This window comes from Gopherus evgoodei, chromosome 16, assembly GCF_007399415.2.
Source record: "Gopherus evgoodei ecotype Sinaloan lineage chromosome 16, rGopEvg1_v1.p, whole genome shotgun sequence".
Classification (NCBI taxonomy): Eukaryota; Metazoa; Chordata; order Testudines; family Testudinidae; genus Gopherus; species Gopherus evgoodei.
The window spans coordinates 3407885-3424833 of NC_044337.1; the positions used below are offsets into that span (position 1 = coordinate 3407885).

At 50.7% G+C, this 16949-nt stretch overlaps 1 protein-coding gene across 1 annotated transcript in view; it reads right to left on the reverse strand.

The window, feature by feature from the left end:
• The window catches only part of ALAD (aminolevulinate dehydratase), a 32951-nt gene extending 24291 nt beyond the window's left edge, over positions 1-8660 (reverse strand). Inside the window, exon 1 of the mRNA XM_030535872.1 lies at positions 8582-8660. The gene's annotated coding sequence lies outside the window, so the exon portion shown is untranslated. The remainder of the gene's footprint in view (positions 1-8581) is intronic.
• Between the last annotated feature and the right edge of the window lie 8289 nt (positions 8661-16949).

Consider the following 16949-nt stretch of genomic DNA (forward strand, 5'->3'; position numbering starts at 1 on the left):
ATTCAGCCCTTGGCTGGAAAAGGCTGGAGGAGCCAGAGACACAAGAGGCGGCAAAGACCCTGGAAAGGCCAGACTGAGCAGCTGCTCAAAGGTCTTCACTCAGGAAAAGAACCAGGCCTGGAGCAGGTGGCCCCAAACAGGGATGTGGGGTGGCTTGCAAGGGAGAAAGAGGAGCAGGAACTCTCTGGGTGCTATCGTCATGTCTGTATTTAGGCTTTGTCAAGGATAGTTTGTAAGTAGGCTCTGCTGCATGGGAAATGCCAGCCCATCACTTGCAGAGGAGGTCACCTGCAACTCGTAGCCCAGGCGAACAGAGCTGGCCAGGTGGGTGCGTTTGGCCAGGCAGAGCTATGACAATGAAGTCACGCATGTGAAGCAGGCGCATGGTGTCCGGGGGGAGGGGGGAGGAGATGGGGTTTGAGCAGATACCAGATTCCCACAAGCTTTGCAGTGAGCAATCCAGCTCCACCGTGTGCATCTCTGCAGAGGGAAGATACAGTCCTGTTACTGGGACTGCCTGGGAACGTGGGCGGAGTGGTGCAAGGAAGGGCACCCAGCACAGGAGGAGCAGAGAGGCACTGCCACAGGCAGCATGATGCAGAGCAGAGCAATGCTGGGGGTAGAGCTGGGAAAGCAGAGCACATGCAATGAGGCAGAGACCAGACTCACCGCCTAGGGTCTGAGGCCACACAGCTCAAAGACACCGGGACATGAAATGGCCTCCAGGGGGTAGCGTCCTGGACGACGGCCACCAGACAGGAGGGTTAACACTGGGAGCTACATGGGGCTTTCTGGGGGTATCGGAACCTTCCCTGAATTCTGAGCAGCAGCATGATCCCCACTCCCTCCCCGGGCTAGCGCTGGCAGACAGCTTCCATCACCACCCTCTAACCTCCCCTCGAACTAGAGCACGAGGGCTTTGGGGAGGGTTAGGGCCATGTCTGCCCTCTGACTTCACCACCCTGCCTCTCTCCATGGGCCCTTCTCGGAGATTGGCTCTAGCTCGGTCACAAGACACAGGCCGGATGCAGGCACCACTGGGGGACCCTCTGCCCTGCGTTATATAGGAAGTCAGACTAGGCGAGAGGTCAGCAACCTTTCAGAAGTGCTGTGCTGAGTCTTCATTTATTCACTCTGATTTAAGGTTTTACATGCCAGTCATACATTTTAATGTTTTTAGAAGGTCTCTTTCTATAAGTCTATAATACATAACTAAACTATTGTTGTATGTAAAGTAAATAAGGTTTTTTAAATGTTTAAGAAGCTTCATTTAAAATTAAATTAAAATGCAGAGCTCCCCGGACTGGTCGTCAGGACCCAGGCAGTGTGAGTGCCACTGAAAATCAGCTCACGTGCCGCCTTTGGCACCCGTGCCATAGGTTGCCTACCCCTGGACTAGACTATCTAAAGCTCCTTCTGGTCTTAAAATGTCGGGATCTAAATGGGCCAAAGGGACAAGCCTAAATCCAAGCATCACACAGTCAGATCCAAGCTCCGGCACTCAGGTTTGTCTTATTTTTGGCTGAAAATGCGTCACAAGCGCAGCCAAGGCACATGACCAGATCTCCCTCTAGCAGCAGCCCACATCAAGGCTCTAGCTCAGTCACAAGACACAGGCTGGATGCAGGCACCATTGGGGGACCCAAATAGCCTGCCATTCCCTCCTTCAGCTCACGTGGCCGGGGCCTGTATGCCTGGTGCGGAAGGGCCGGGGGCCTGTCCTGCTCTGTGTCCTGAACAGGACTCACTCCACGACACCTCTGCAAAGCTCCCTGGAGAGCATGGGGTTGATCTGAGATGCTGCTGGGGAGTGTCTCACTCAGTTTAACTTCAAAAACAGCCATAGCCACAGCTCCACTTCAGGGTGAGACCTTCATACCCCAGAGGCAGATTCCAGCCCATGCTGCGATTGCTCCAGCTCCTGCCTGCCCACAGCCCCCAGGGCCAATGCTACCTCCAGTGCATGCAGAGGTGAAGCTAACCCGACTGTTGCACTGTAGCAGCCAAATGAGAGACCAGCAGGGAAGGGAAGCAAGCCGGCTCCCCTTTCACTTCAACACACGTTTGCAAGAACAGCCTGGTTCTGCCCCATGGCAGCAGGGAGGAGGGTCGGACTCAACCCCCCAAGGCTCTATCCCCTGTACCTCAGGAAAGGCTCCTATGGAGCCGGCCTGGGAAGTGAACAGGGCAGATATTCCAGCCTCGGGGAAAGCTGGCTCTTCACCAAGCCTGACTTCTGCAGGCAGGGGAGTGGTAATAACTGGGCCTACACATCTACCCTAATTGGAAGTTCAGTTGTGAGAAGCCTCTGGGGGCCAGAAGCTGGGAGCGGACGACAGGGCATGAATCACTCAGTGACCACCTGTTCTGTTCATTCCCCCGGAGCACCTGGCACTGGCCACTGTCAGCAGACAGGACATGGGCGAGACGGACCCTTGGTCTGACTCAGGCTGGCCGTTCTTATAAAAGTTCATAAAGTGTCACAATAACCTATAACAAAAAATGCTGATGGGAAAAGATACAAAAGTGAGACAACGTCTGAATTAGTCCAAACACAAAGACCGACTGATGTAACTCAAGGACTGTGCTGAGATCATGCCTGGTAAACAAGTGACATGTGGGACTGGAAATCAATGGACCAAAATTGGGTTGAAAATTAGGTCTAATTGGTGACCACATAAGAAGGAGAGAGATTATTCCACCCATTGCTCCCGTTGGGGGTCATTAAAAAGTTCCTTTTTGAGGGAAAATGAAGAAAAAGAAAACTCAACAACTGCTAAGTGAAAGCAGGGGAAGGCATGAGTTTTACCATCATGGCTGCCAGCCGCACTGTCTCCTGGGACCCTCCAGAACACTGCTCGGCCTTTGTCGTCCTAATCTTGAGAAAAGTCCTGAGCAGATTGGGCCAGAAGAGAGGCACCAAGGTGATACTGTCAACTCCCCAGCTCTGGCTAAATGTCAACCACCACCTGGGATGTGAGACTGTGCCCCCCATCCATCCTTTCCTTTCTCCATCTTATTTCATCTCTTTCCTATTCCTCCCCTATTTCCTTTTGTCTTAAAGTCTGGCTTAGCAAACCAAGGTTGCCCATTTGTGCCCAGGAAAGCAACTCCCTAAGCAGCCTGATGCTGTTGCAATGTGCCAATTCTGACAATGGCTAGTGAGACCAGGGGCCAGGCCTGTGTTTTCCAGCAGGGAGGTTGCAAACAAATGAAAGTCAACACCAGAGACAGAAACTGCATCTTTAAAACTCTGCTGTTCTTTTTTCTTCCCTCTCATGCGGCTCAGGGTGTGGCAGTGAGTGGCTGATTTAGCAGGTCATGCTCTGCCTTTGTCAGCAGCACGGGACTAGGTGGTGGTATGCAGCAGGAGGAGATCTAAATCTAGCACCCTGTCCCTTCGGAGTAGGTAAAGATCCCCATGGTATTTACTTGTATGGGCAACATTAGGGACACTGGCCAGGACCCTCGTCGTTAATTTCAGCCCAGATCATCATATTCTGTCCCAGTTTCAAATGGAAACAGAAGGGGCAGAAAGCTACTAGGGGAGAGGCTGTTCTAGATTTAACTTGGCAAACAGGGAGGAATTGGATGAGAATTTGAAAGTGGAGGGAAGCTTGTGTGAAAGTGATCATGAAATGAGAGAGTTCATGGTTCTAAGGCTTCTAAGGAATAAGAGAGAAAATAGCACAATAAAGCTAATGGATGTCCAGAAGGCGATGTTAGCAAACTCAGGGAGCTGGTAGGTAAGATCCCATGGGAAGCAACTCTAAGGGGAAAACAGTTTAAGGGAGTTGGAAGGTTTTCAAAAAGACATTTTTAAGGGCACTAGAGCAAACTATCCCACTGCGTAAGAAAAATAGGAATCATGGCAAGAGACCACTCTGGCTTAACCAGGAGATTTTCAATGATCTGAAACTCCAAAAGAGAGTCCTACAAAAAGTAGAAAATAGGCCAAATTACAAAGGATGAATATAAACAAACAACACACGTATGTAGGGATAAACTGGAGAAATGGTTTGAAGTCAACAGGATGAAATTCAATAAGGACAAATACAAAGTACTTCACTTAGGCAGGAACAATCAGTTGCACACATACAAAATGGGCAATGACTGCCTAGGAAGGAGCACTGCGGAAAGGGATCTGGGGGTCATAGTGGATCACAAGCTAAATATGAGTCAGCAGTGTGACGCTGTTGCAAAAAAAGCGAACATCATTCTGGGATGTATTAGCAGGAGTGCTGCAAACAAGACACAGGTAGTAATTCTTCTGTGCTAATTAGGCCTCAACTAGAGTATTGTGTCCAGTTCTGGGCACTACATTTCAGGAAAGATGTGGACAAATTGGAGGAAGTCCAGAGAAGAGCAACACAAATGATTAAAGGTCTAGAAAACATGAGCTCTGAGGGAAGATTGAAAAAAAGTTTTGTTTAGTCTGGAGAAGAGATGACAGAGGGGACATGATAACAGTTTTCAAGTACATAAATGTTATGGAGAACTATTTTTCTCCCTCCTCCTTGTAACCTCTGAGATGAGACAAGAAGCAATGAGCTTAAACTGCAGCAATGGCGGTTTAGGTTGGACATTAGGAAAAACTTCCTGTCAGCGGCTAAGAACTGGAACAAATTGCCTAGGGATCTCCACCATTGTCTAACCAGCTCTCAAAAGTCTCCAATCACCTGTCAGGGATGGTCCAGATCAGGGGTGGGCAAACTTTTTGGCCTGAGGGCCACATCTGAGAATAGAATTGTATGGCGGGCCATGAATGCTCACAAAATTGGGATTGGAGCACATAGGAGCTGCAGCGGGGCCATGCGTCTGCTTCCGGGAGCTGCACGGTGCGGCCTCCGACACAGCGCCCCAGCTGGAGCTCCAGAGCAGGGCAAGTCCCAGACACAGCACCCCAGCTGGAGCTCACAGGCCAGCTTAAAACACTCTATGGCCCATAGTTTGCCTACCCCTGGTCCAGATAATACTTAGTCCTGCCACGAGTGCAGGGGATGGGACTAGATGACCTCCTGAGGTCCCTTCCAGTTCTATGATTCTCCCTTCGTTCACTTTCCTAAGCCACTATGGAGTGTAGCTGTCATTCCACCCCAGAGATAGCTGGGGATTAGATTCCCACATGCCTTGGGGTGAGCAATCCAGCTTCATCACGTGCATCTCTGTAGAGAGAAGATACAGTAGATCACTTTGGGAAGGAGGCCCTATAGAAGTGTTATAAAGGTCATCATCCATTTATTTGGGACTACAGGGGTGGGGGTGGGGAATAATGGAGTCATTTGGTACATACGCTAACCAGGGTAATAGTTAGGATAGCCTTGAGAAGTTGGGTGCCAGCACCCCAAGGTGCTTGTGGAAGGATACTGTGTGGGAAGATCATGGACTCCCTCACAAACCCCAAGGACAATAGGGCTGCAGATCCACAATACCATCCATGTGAGGCAAAGGGACTATGGCCAGGACCTGAACATTTTACCAGGTGTCTAGTAGCCAGGAGCCTGAGGGCTAGGCTACACTAGAAGCTATAGCTGGGCTGATGTAGCTGCCCGGCTGTGGCACGTCTGGTGAAGACGCTCTACGCCAATGTGAGAGCAGCTCTCCCGCTGACATAGCGGTGTCCATACCGAGGCTTAGGAGGGTGCAACTTACGTTCCTCGGAGGGGGGGGGGGTCTTATTCACACTCCTGAGCGACATAAGTGGTAGTGTGTACAAGCCTTAAACCCACGAGCCAGGGAGATACAAATTCCACAGGAATGGGGGTTCCACCAGCAAAACCCAAGAGCAGCCTGTCTTGGAGAAGGGCCTAGCCCCTGCCAAAACAGCATGGAAAGGCGAAGGATGCTGTCTGGGAACTCTATGCAGGGCTTTGCTTTTCATACCAGCCTCTACCACACTCATCTAGATGCCAATAGGATGAAGGAGCTTTCTGACTGTCTCCCTACTCCTGAGCCTTCTGACTGCTGCAAGAGTGGACTGCCTGCCCCACTCTGCCCGTCAGCCAGTTATTGGGTCCTTCCCAGGACTAAGATCAGTGCCTGCCTCTGTCTTGTCAAAAGTTTTCCTCCAAAGCATTGTGAAATTGACATGGTAGTTGTAGATGTCACTGCTGCCCAGGAGGATCTGAAGAGCAGCCTGAAACTGACCAGTCTTGTCACTTTAGTTAACCTGCTGCTGCTTTGGAAAAGCCCTAGCATAGGCAGGGCAGTGGTGCACTCAGACAAACACCGCCGCACTGGTCACATTTTGGTGCTTCTCTTTGTAACCGGATGGCTAGAAGCTAGATTAGACCTGCGTTGTTAAAAATTTTGCAGAAATTGATAGTTGAGACCCTCACACCCCCTAGGGAAAACTTCCCACTCTCACACAGATGCAAGCACTGCTCACTGGGCCATCCAATTATCCGGGTAGATACCCAGGAGAGCTCTAGGGGGATCTGACGGTCTCCATCCATGCTGCTGGCTTTAGTCAAGAGCATGAGTACATACATCAAGCAGGAGTCTGTTCTTCTTTCGAAATGTTTACTGTCTATGGTGTTCCTAAGGCACCTGGACTGTGGAACCAAAGCACTGCAGTAAGCGTGTAGGTAGGGCATAAGCCTGTCTTTCAGATCAGCTGAACCCATTAGGAATAGTGAATCAGCCTGTTCTTTAAAGTCACCCAAAGGTCATGCCCTTAGGACTGTTACTGGATAGTTATGAGGAGTCATTAACTGAGGAGGGACTGGCCAGTCCACAACATCATGCTACTCTGTTACACCTACGACAGAGGGACTAGCAAGATACCACTTTGCTCTGGGTAATCTATGCAAAGAGGTTTGGTGACAGTGCAAACACGGATAACTATCCCCCACAGATAACCACCCCCCACCCCCACATTTGCAGTGGTAGAAGTCAGATGGAGGGAACTGGCTGGGCAATCATCAGAGAACAGATGTCTTTATCTGCCATAGAGCTATCAACTGCCCAAGACATCAGGTTAGCCAAGAAGCAACAAATTTCTCTGGGCCATGAGGCAGCTGCTGGTGCCCTGCAAGAACAGGGTTAAATGCTGGAATGTTGTAATCTCCTTACCCACTGATGTAAAAGTGATTTAATGTTTGTGCCCACTGAGCACCCAGCACATCACAGGGCATCAAATCTCCCCACCCATCCCTGCAGGGTGAACAGGAGGTCATCTAGTCCAACCCCCTGCTCAAGCAAGCAGAACCAGCAGCTCATTCCCAGTCATTTTAGGCCCACAGGATAAGACAAAGGGGGTGGGGGTTCGGAAGTGGATAAGACAGAAGTCAGGAGACCACGGCTTGTTTCAGCTGAACTGGCTCACGGAGATCCGCTTATAGTTCAAAATGCTACAGAAATCTAAAGCCAGGCCAGGAGGGAGGGCTTCCCAGCACCCCCCTGTACAACAGCAGGATTAGCAGTGCCCAAGGATGTTAATTATTTACAAGAAAAATCTGCTGCTTTTCTAAACTCAGAAATACACTGGGTTTGTCCAATATGCTCCTGACCCTCTGTCTGACTTGGCTGGTAGCCCTGCTTGCTCAGCAGACGCTTCGGTAAATACTGCTATTTCGACCCAAACTCTGACAAACATTAACTACTGCAGCTTGCATGAGATGACCCCTTCCTAGCTGTTCCTTATTTCATATCACTGCCAGTGCCTTCAGCTCTGGGAACGGACAACGCCAAGACAGTGCTTGTACAGGACATCGCAGTCCTGGTCTCTGTGCCCGCACACAGGCTAGGGATGTGTGAGAGATGTCACAGGCCCACACACAGCACAGGCTGTGGGTCTCACACCCAGCAGCCTGAGTGCACCTGCTGCAGTGCCCATCTGAAAACTGCAATTTGCGTGTTTTACATGGGGAAATGCCAACAGTTAAATCACCAGACCAGCTTGTGGCAGATGATCACGGGGGGGGGGGGCGCAAAGGGGAGACTCTGGATTTGGTTTCATCCTCCTCGTGATACAGGTCCAAGAAACCAGCTGCTGAGGTGGTGAGTCGCTGGAAGGGGAATATCCAGAAAAAACAAGCTTCTGCCTCACCCAGAGACTTTCTCCTCTGCTCAGGCTGCGGCCCCGCGCGTTGCTTGGCACATCCCGAGGCAGAGCCCAGAGAGCAGCACCCGGCAGGCTGCAGGACACCCCCTGCCCCCGGGCACAGAGCGGGCTCGGAGGGGAGGTTACAGCAGCTCCGGGCCTGCACTGCCCCCTCCTCTCCCGCTGGGAGAAGGCCCCAGCCGGCTCGTGCAGGGGGACGGGGACGGGCCAAAGGGCTCCGGGCTCCGGAGGAACCTCTGGGCTCTGCTGGGCCCGGCGGGACAGGAGCATTAGCTGGGTTAGGAAGGAGCCACCCCCAGCAAGTCCCCTGCTCGTCACCCCCGGGGCTGCAGGCTGGGACCGGCCCAGCCGGAGGGGCGAGCTCCAAGCCGAGCCCCGGGAGCCGGACTAGTCCGGGGCAGGCTCGGCTCGGCGCGGCGCGCTGCTCCCCCCGCCTCGTGCAAAGCCCCCAGCCCGGCCCGGGCAGGGACCCGCCGCAGCAGCGGACCTGCAGGACCCGGGCCACCCCCGGCTCACCTGGGCCTCGCCGCCGCCGCGCGCTGACCTGGCTCTGCTCCGCCTCAGGGCCCAGCCCCCGGGAACCAGCTGCGCCCCGCCCCGCACAGCTCGGCCCCCCTGCGGCAGCCGGCGGGATTGTAGCGCCCTGCGCCCGGCTCCTGCCCGGGGCCCCACAGTCCGACCTCCACCCCAGCTCCTGCCCGGGACCCCGCCCCCACAGCCCCGCGACCGTTTCTCCACCCCCAAAACATGGTTAAAGAACAGGCCAGGATCCGGGTTTGCAGACCGCCCCGGATTTTCCTGCCTCTCCCCCCAACCCCGCCCCAGGCTCCCTTGCTTTGCCTGGGTGCTGAGCTATCCCCTGCAGTGCAAACCAGCCCGGTTATTAGGAGCAGAGTGACTCGAGCTAGGGGAGCCCTCCCAAGGGATCCCACAGCTAAAGCAGCCCTGGATAGATGGCTCGGCCTGGGGCAGAGCAGCTCTGCCCAGGCCCTGGCTATAGGGGGCCAGCAGACCAGTGAAGGTGACTGAACCAAAGGGATGACGTTAGAGTCTCTAACCCTACAGGGATGTGCTCACTCAGGAGGACAGCGATCTTAGTTCACTTTAGCTCAGAAGTTCTCAAACCATGGGCGCCCGCAAGCTCCATTCAGGGGTCCACGGATGGTTCCCTCTAAGGTGCACGCCTGAGTGGCCATACACAAGAGAATGAGGGCACAGGCCTGGCTCCACTAATAGGTGCCTGGACCCTGGAGAAGACGCACATGTAAGGTGAAGTGGTGGCCTTGGGGGGAATAAGAGGTAGGTGGGAGGGGGCAGTGGGGTGAGAAGGGGGGGGTATGGGGATGTGCAGGGTTGCGGCGGCCAGAGAAAGAGGCAACTTTCCCCAGCTCCAGGGCTGCAGCTGCCAGGGAGAGACACCCCCCCACCCTCCTTCCCAGCCTCAGCTCAGGGGCTGCCGTGACGGGGGGAGGGAGGGCACATCCCTTGCATTAGAAAGGTAAGACTACAGTACTGATATTAAAATATGAATTGTGTGCTTTTATTTGTAGAACAAAAATTATTAATTTTTTTTAATATAGTGCATTTATCCAGAATGCTTTACAACAGTTAGGTATTGGTACAAACAACATTTGGAAAGATCATTAAGTGGTCTGCCAAGACTCAGCAATTTTCAAGTGGTCCACAAAAAAAAAAAAAGTTTGAGAAGCACTGCTTTAGCTAAAACCCAGCTCCAGCTGCTCTTCCCCAGGCCATGGAGAGATGCAGAGCCAGGCAGTGCTGCAGCTGGGTGGGGCACAGAGGGGAAGACCTGTAGCAGCAGGAGGAAAGGACAATTAAATAAATGTTATTTTTTTTAATTTTAATTATAGTTGCAATCTAATTTTTCAAATAAACAATTTATTGTAATTCTTGGTAATGGATACATTTCTATCATTGATTAAAATTATACAAAGAAAAGAGAATGATTTTAAAGTCTTTTTAAAAAGCTTTGAGTGAGAGAGAACTGATTTTTTTCTTAACAAATAAATATTAAAGGATGGTAAATGTCACTCCAGCAAGCAGGGAGTTCTAGAGAGCACTGCTGGGGAGAGGGTTTTTTCAGCAGGTAGCAACGTGCTTTGTGGTGTGAAGAGATTCTTACAGGTAAAGATCTTGGCAGGTCACTTAAGTCATTTTTGAAAAATAATTGGAAAACTTGATCCATAACAAGAATGCACTGAGTTATTTGGATGTTCATTGTTCCTGTTCCATCTCCATTGTACTGAAGGGGACTATGGGGCAAGCTGGGAAAGGAGTGGGGGAGAGAGTCAGCTCAAGACAATAATAGGCCCCTACCAAATTCACAGTCCATTTTGATCAATTTCATGGCCAGAGGGTTTTTTAATTGGTCAATTTCACCTTTTCAGATGTTTACATATGTAATTTCATGGTGGTGTAACCCTGGGGGTCCCAACCCAAAAGGTACCCTGAGCTGGTCTGATCTTCCCCCTCGCCAGAGCAGCCATGCAGTGGAAGGACAAGCCCTGTCCCTCCCAAGCCCGGTGGGTGACTCGCAGCCAAGAGCCCCCAGCTGTGGTGCTTCCATCAGCAGGGGGAGACTGACCTCACCTCCACAAGCCTTCTTCAGCTGCAGGAACCTCTGGGGCTGCTGCCCAGCTCCAGAGCTTCAGGAGGAGGCAGTCGGAGGTAGGTCTGATCTCTCACTGAAACAGGCTGTGCAGGGGAAGGACAAGTCCTGTTCCTTCCCAGCGCGGCTGGGGCCTCAGAGCTAGGAGCCTCTGGCTGGAGAGCTCCCAGGAGCAAGGGTGAGATCAGATTTCTCGGGGAAGGGTTCATTTCACAGTCCCTGATATGTTTTTCACCACCACAAAATTGGTAGGCCCCTACTAATAGGTGGTGGCTGGCAGTTCCCCTATTTCAAGGGTGCGTGCGTGGAGTCTCCATCTGAGCAGCCTGGAAGAGAGACCAATTTTGTGTGTATTAAATGTTGGGTTTTCACCCTGAAAGTGTCACCCACACATTGGCACTAGAGTAGAGGCGAAGAAAGTGAAAAGACCAACTGAAAAACACGATCTGATTTTTGTTAACAATCTCATGATTTTGGTTCTCTTAAGGTTGGCAGTTCTGCAGATGCTACCCAGCTTTCCCACAGCATATGTGAGCACAGTGAGCTCACATGCAAACTGAATGGGCTGGGGGTTGAGTCTGCTGCCTTATGTACCAAAGAAGCCATGCGAGATCCTGAATCACCAAAAATAGAGGGGGGCAGGGGAGAGTTCAAAGACTTGCCACTGAGAGGGGAGATGGTTTCCTCAGATTCACACAACCAAGGGCATCCACCCTGACGCTTTTACATTAATTTGTTTCTGTCTTTTTCTCTTGCTTTTGTGTTTTTACTGCTATTGTCACTTACTGGAAATTCACCAGTTACTATCCCACCACTGTGTCATGGTTGAGGGCTAGCTGCACCTCTGCCTCTTCTGTGGGCTCTCTCTGAGTGCACCCCTCCGGGTCTTAGGCCTCTAGGCTTCACCTCTCTGGGACAGAATCTTGTGATTTTCCCCCTGCAGACTGGGTCTCAGGTACCGCCTCTATGCATCAACTATGATTGCTCAGCAGGCCTGACCAGATGTCCCGATTATACAGTCCTGATTTTTGGGTCTTTTTCTTATATAGGCTCTTATTACTCCCCACCCCCATCCCGATTTTTCACATTTGCTGTCTGGTCATCAGTCCTAAACGCTGTCTCCCCTGTTTAGGGAGTGTGACCCTTTATTGGACAGGCCGAGTCTTGTGTTTGCCTTAAGCCCGTTTATGGAGCCCATGAGGGGGACAGAGTTAGACTATCCCAGTGTATAGTCCTGGGGGGTTGTTGTGGAGATTGTACCTGGGCTACTGTCTATCTTCATGCATACATTTCCCAACCAACCAGCTATTGAATTAACCCAGTATGGATAAAGTAAACGCCTTTACAATATTCAGACAAACAAATACAGCACATAGCATTCATAGATTACAGAAAGCAGGGCCGGCTCTAGGTACCGACACTCCAAGCATGTGCTTGGAGGCGGCACTTTTCAAGGGGTAGCATTTTGGCCCTTTGGGGCAGCACTTTTCAAAGGGCGGCACTCTGGCTTTTTTTTTTTTTTTTTGGCTTGGGGTGGCAAAAAACCTGGAGCCAGCCCTGCCAGGAAGCTTCAAATCCATCACAGGCTACTGTGGTTTTATCAACCTGCCGAGGATTACAATTAGGATCCGACTCCTAATCCCTTCCCCCAAGTGTCCACTTCAGAGGCTGAAGCACCCTATGCATGTGGCTGCAGTAGTAGGCAACAGCAAATTTTGCTCACTGCATTGCAGAGATGGGCACCCTGCTGTGCAAAGCCCTGTTGGGCACTGAGCAGCCTAGAAATGAGGATATGGCTCAGGCCTAGCTAGAGAGTTGGTGATGATGCACTTAGCAGCTGCAAATGAAACTTCAATAACCTATTGACAGTGAAAAAGGGGATTGTAGATTTAGTTCTGTGCTACTTCTGAAGCATAAAGGAAGCCGTGGAGTGAGACCATGCTGTCTTAGGCCTGGTCCACACTACAGCGTTAAATCGATTTAAACAGCATTAAATCGATTTAACGCTGTACCCGTCCACACTACAAGGCACTTTAAATCGATTTTAAGGGCTCTTATAATGGATTTCTGTACTCCTCCCCAACGAGAGAAGTAACCTTAAAATCGATATTACTATATCGATTTAGGGTTAGTGTGGACGGAAATCGATGTTATTGGTCTCATTCTTTTACTGAGCTACCCAGAGTGCACTGCTCCAGAAATCGATGGTAGCCGAGGACCATGGATGCACCCACCGAATTAATGTGCCCTAGTGTGGATGCATAAAATCGATTTTATAAAACCAGTTTTATAAAACCGTTTTAATAATTTCGATTTTATGCTGTAGTGTAGACGTGGCCTTAGCATGCAGTATTCTCCACCTTCAGTGATTGCAGGATACACTCTAAGTGAAGGACAAGGGTCTCTTCTATTGCTGCTAGAAGTCTGCCCTGGGTAACCCTCACCTTTCAGGTTTCGGGTTTAGGGGCAGATCTACTCATGCCAGAATAAGTCTCCTCTTCACATTTACACCCTTCAGCCCCGCCATTTGTATTAAACCCAAATTTACTGTACGTGCTCAGAGTGCGCTAATGGGTAGAAACCCGGAGCCCATTTAATGAGTTAGTAAAGTCAAGAGCTGGAGAATTTCATGGGGATTGTGGCAACGGCTAAAAACCCCACTCACAATCTGGGCCGCACTGTGCGAAGTACTGTAGAAATGCAGCTGGAGAGATTACTGCCTTCCACACATCAATGTATTCAGAGTCTTTTTTCTCCCTAAATTCTGCTCTCAGCAGGAATGGGAAACCTGTGCAAGGGAGGAGCCAGTATTTACCTCTCCATCGTAGGGAACTCCAGAGCAGAACGTGTTTGGATCAAAGAAGCAAGTTGAAGATCCATCAGACTTAGGGTTGCCAGGCATCCGGTTTTCGACCAGAATGCTTGGGTCGTTCTGGTCAGGCCACTAAACATCCAGTTGGCCACAGCATCAGCAGGGAAGGCAGGCTCCGTGCCTGACTCCAGGGAAGTGGCTGGCATGTCTTTACAGCTCCCATTGGTGGAAGCTTTTTATAAGAGCCTCCTTTGGGGAGGGAAGGAGGACTTCAAAGAAAGTTAGCTTCTCTCAGTCTCTCTTTAACTGGGTTGTAACTGATTACCACTCTGGAATGCTGCAAGAATGACGATACTCAGCTACTAAGCCTGCAACTAGGGTGACCAGATGTCCCGATATTTAACCCTTTGTCCCAATAGATGTAAGATTGGGACACCATTTTTCCTGATATCCAGGTAAAATTTAAAACTTGGTACAGTAAAACCTCAGCATTATGGACACCTCTGGAATGGAGATTGTCCGTAACTCTGAAATGTCCATAAATCCAAACAAGATGTTACGGACTTCAGCTACTGTCAGGGCTCTGGGCTCTGGACTCAGGGTTTTAGATCTGAGGTGAGCACTGGGGCTCAAGGCTTCAGCCCCATGGATCTGCTCCCAGTTTCAGCCTCATTGGATGTACCAGGGCCTGGGGCTTCAGAAGCCCTGTAGCTCTGTTCCTGGCTTCATCCCTGGCGGGGTCAGGGCCCACTGGGGCTTTACTACGAGGGGAGCACTGGTTTCGACCCTTCCCATAGCTAAAGTCCCAAGCCCTGATGCCTGCTCCCCCCTCACTGAAACTGGGACCAGAGCTGTGAGGAACCCCAAGCCACGCTTCGGTCCCACAGCTCCATTCCCAGCTTCTGCCAGGGGGAGGAGGATGCCAGGGGAGGAGCGCCTCACAGCTCCACTCCTGGTTTCAGTGAGGTGTGTGGGGGGAATGGTAAATCACCCCCCCTCCACGTGTCCTGATATTTTACTGTTGCGATCCGGTCACCCTACCTGTGACTGTGCTGGGCCAGCCCCAAATGCAGCCATTAACTCAAGAGTCCCTTGAGGGTGAGGAAACAGTAAGTGTGAGGTAACACAGATTCTGCCAGAGTGCTCAGGTCTGGGAAGGGAAGGATGTGCGTTTCAAACACTACAGACAAGGTAGGTCAGTCAGAACATTATGGGCTGTAAAGCAAGAGACTCCCACTTGATTGTTAGCTTTCTGATTCATCTCGCTTTGGTGATGAAAGCAACTTTTGCCACTGCCTTAGCCAGCCAGACAGCCACACATCACACCAGCTGCCAGCACACGCTGCCACTAACCTGCCTTGCAAGGGTTCCCTGTTGCCATTTCTCAATCCACTCCCTAGGATCAGGGGATGCTAGTTTGATCATGTTCCTCTCCCAGATCTCTGCACGGTAACACCCTCTGCAGTTGCCAAGCCAGATCAGGGTTCCTGCACAACTTCAACTTCTAAAGATTCGGGAACTTCCCAGGGTGGGCATCAGAGAAGTGTTACATAGTGACTTCTGAGACAGACACCCATTCCGCAAAGGGAGACTGAGCCAACACCATCCTTCTTAGAACTCCACCAGGTCAATGGAGTTTTACACAGGGGATGAATTTGGCCCATTCATTTAAACTAATTCATTCTTTGCCTCCTCGCGACCCTTTTAATCATAGAAATGTCCAGCTGGAAGGGTCTGTGAAGTCATCTAGTCCAGGCCCCTGTGCAAAGGTAGGGCCAAGGAAACCTGACAGAGGTGTGTCCAAACTGTTCTTAGAAACCTCCAAGGATGGGGATTCCACAACCTCCAAGGATGGAGACCTATTCCAGAGCCTAACTGTCCTGAGAAAGTTTTTCCTAATATCTAACCTAATCTCCCTTGCTGCAGATTAAGTCCACTGCTTCCTAGCCTACCTTCAAATGGCCTTCTCTTGGCCCTGGCTCAATTGTGAATGGCCTTTACTCTTGTTCCTCCTCTAGGCTGCTGTGGGCAATGTGCTGGAACATGGTCCCCTGCCGGTTAAACAGAGGAACGGGAGAACATGTATTCTCCCATCCCACCTGTTCCCTCTGGTTCCAGCAGCCTTGCCTGCATGAGGTGAGCTGGCAATCACAGCAGCACAGTAGCTACTGGACAAGTGCTCCTTTCACCACAAATCCCCTGTCACATTGGATTTGGATAGAACCGAACCTCTGTGTTGGCAGCATGAGCAGAAAAACCTAGGACTGGATGGTCAGCGACTCCTTTCCATTGCTTTGTGGTCAGTCTTAGGGCACGTGAGCAAGGCAGTGCATGGGAAGCTTGCACTGCTGTCTCTTGTGCCATATAGAACAAAAAATAGAGGAAAAAACCAACAGAAAACACATATCAGCAGAACTGATTCTTAAAACACATTTTTAAGTTTTGCATGAGGAGTCAGCAGCTGTGATTGCCATGTACAAATTCCCCAGAAGTTTCTGAGAAACTGTTATGGAGAGGCACAGGGCATTTCCTGTAGAAAAGAGCTCTCAAAGGAAGAGTCACTGATACTTGGTTACTGGTTTCTATGTTCCCTGTAAGACCCTATCAACACTGACCAAATTATCCCCAACCACCTTCATGTTGCTGACTCTCCATGGATGGAAGAATGATCAGCAGCACCTCTCTCAGTTGCAAGTGCTCAGAAGTCACATTGTGGCTACACATCTGATTTTCCAGTCACACTACTTCCCTGCTCTGATGCTGGGATGCTCCCTTCAGTAGCTCTTCATCCATGCTGGGTCCCGTACGCAGGGCCGGATTAACGCAAGGGCTTTAGGGGCTGCAGCCCTTTTGTTCTGTGATGTTTCCCATGTTTAAATGAACTGAGTTAACTGCATGAGAAGTAACAAAATAACAGAGCCCAGTGCATCACCAGAAACAAATGTGCCATGGATGCCCATTCTCTGGCTGGAGAGCGCCTCTTTATCTGGAGGGGCAGAGGCCAGCTGTAGTCAAGGCCAGCTGTTAGTGATGTGCTTGGAACTTAAATTACAGGGGTGCAAATTAACAGTAACCCAAAGCAACTGATCAATATCACCCTGGAGCTCCCACCAATCTGAGGAGAGAAGTTTGGTTAAACAGCTGAATGGCTCCTCGCACCAGGCGGCTGAGGAAGGAGCTTGGGCATGAAGGAGCAGGAGGAAGGCTGCTTAGGCACTGCTTAAACCAAACAAGAATTCTTTCTACTTTGATATAGAAAAATCAAGCAGTGAAGTGAAGACCAGCTAGGAAGGCTGATGATCTGTACGCGGTAGATCTACATTTTAGTCAGGATTGGTGGAAAGGCAGAAACTCTCCAACGCACACAAGGGAAAATCCAGCTCCTGGTTGCAATACCATGGGACAGTCCTTGGGAGCAGTGAACAGCCTGATTTCAGGGGGAT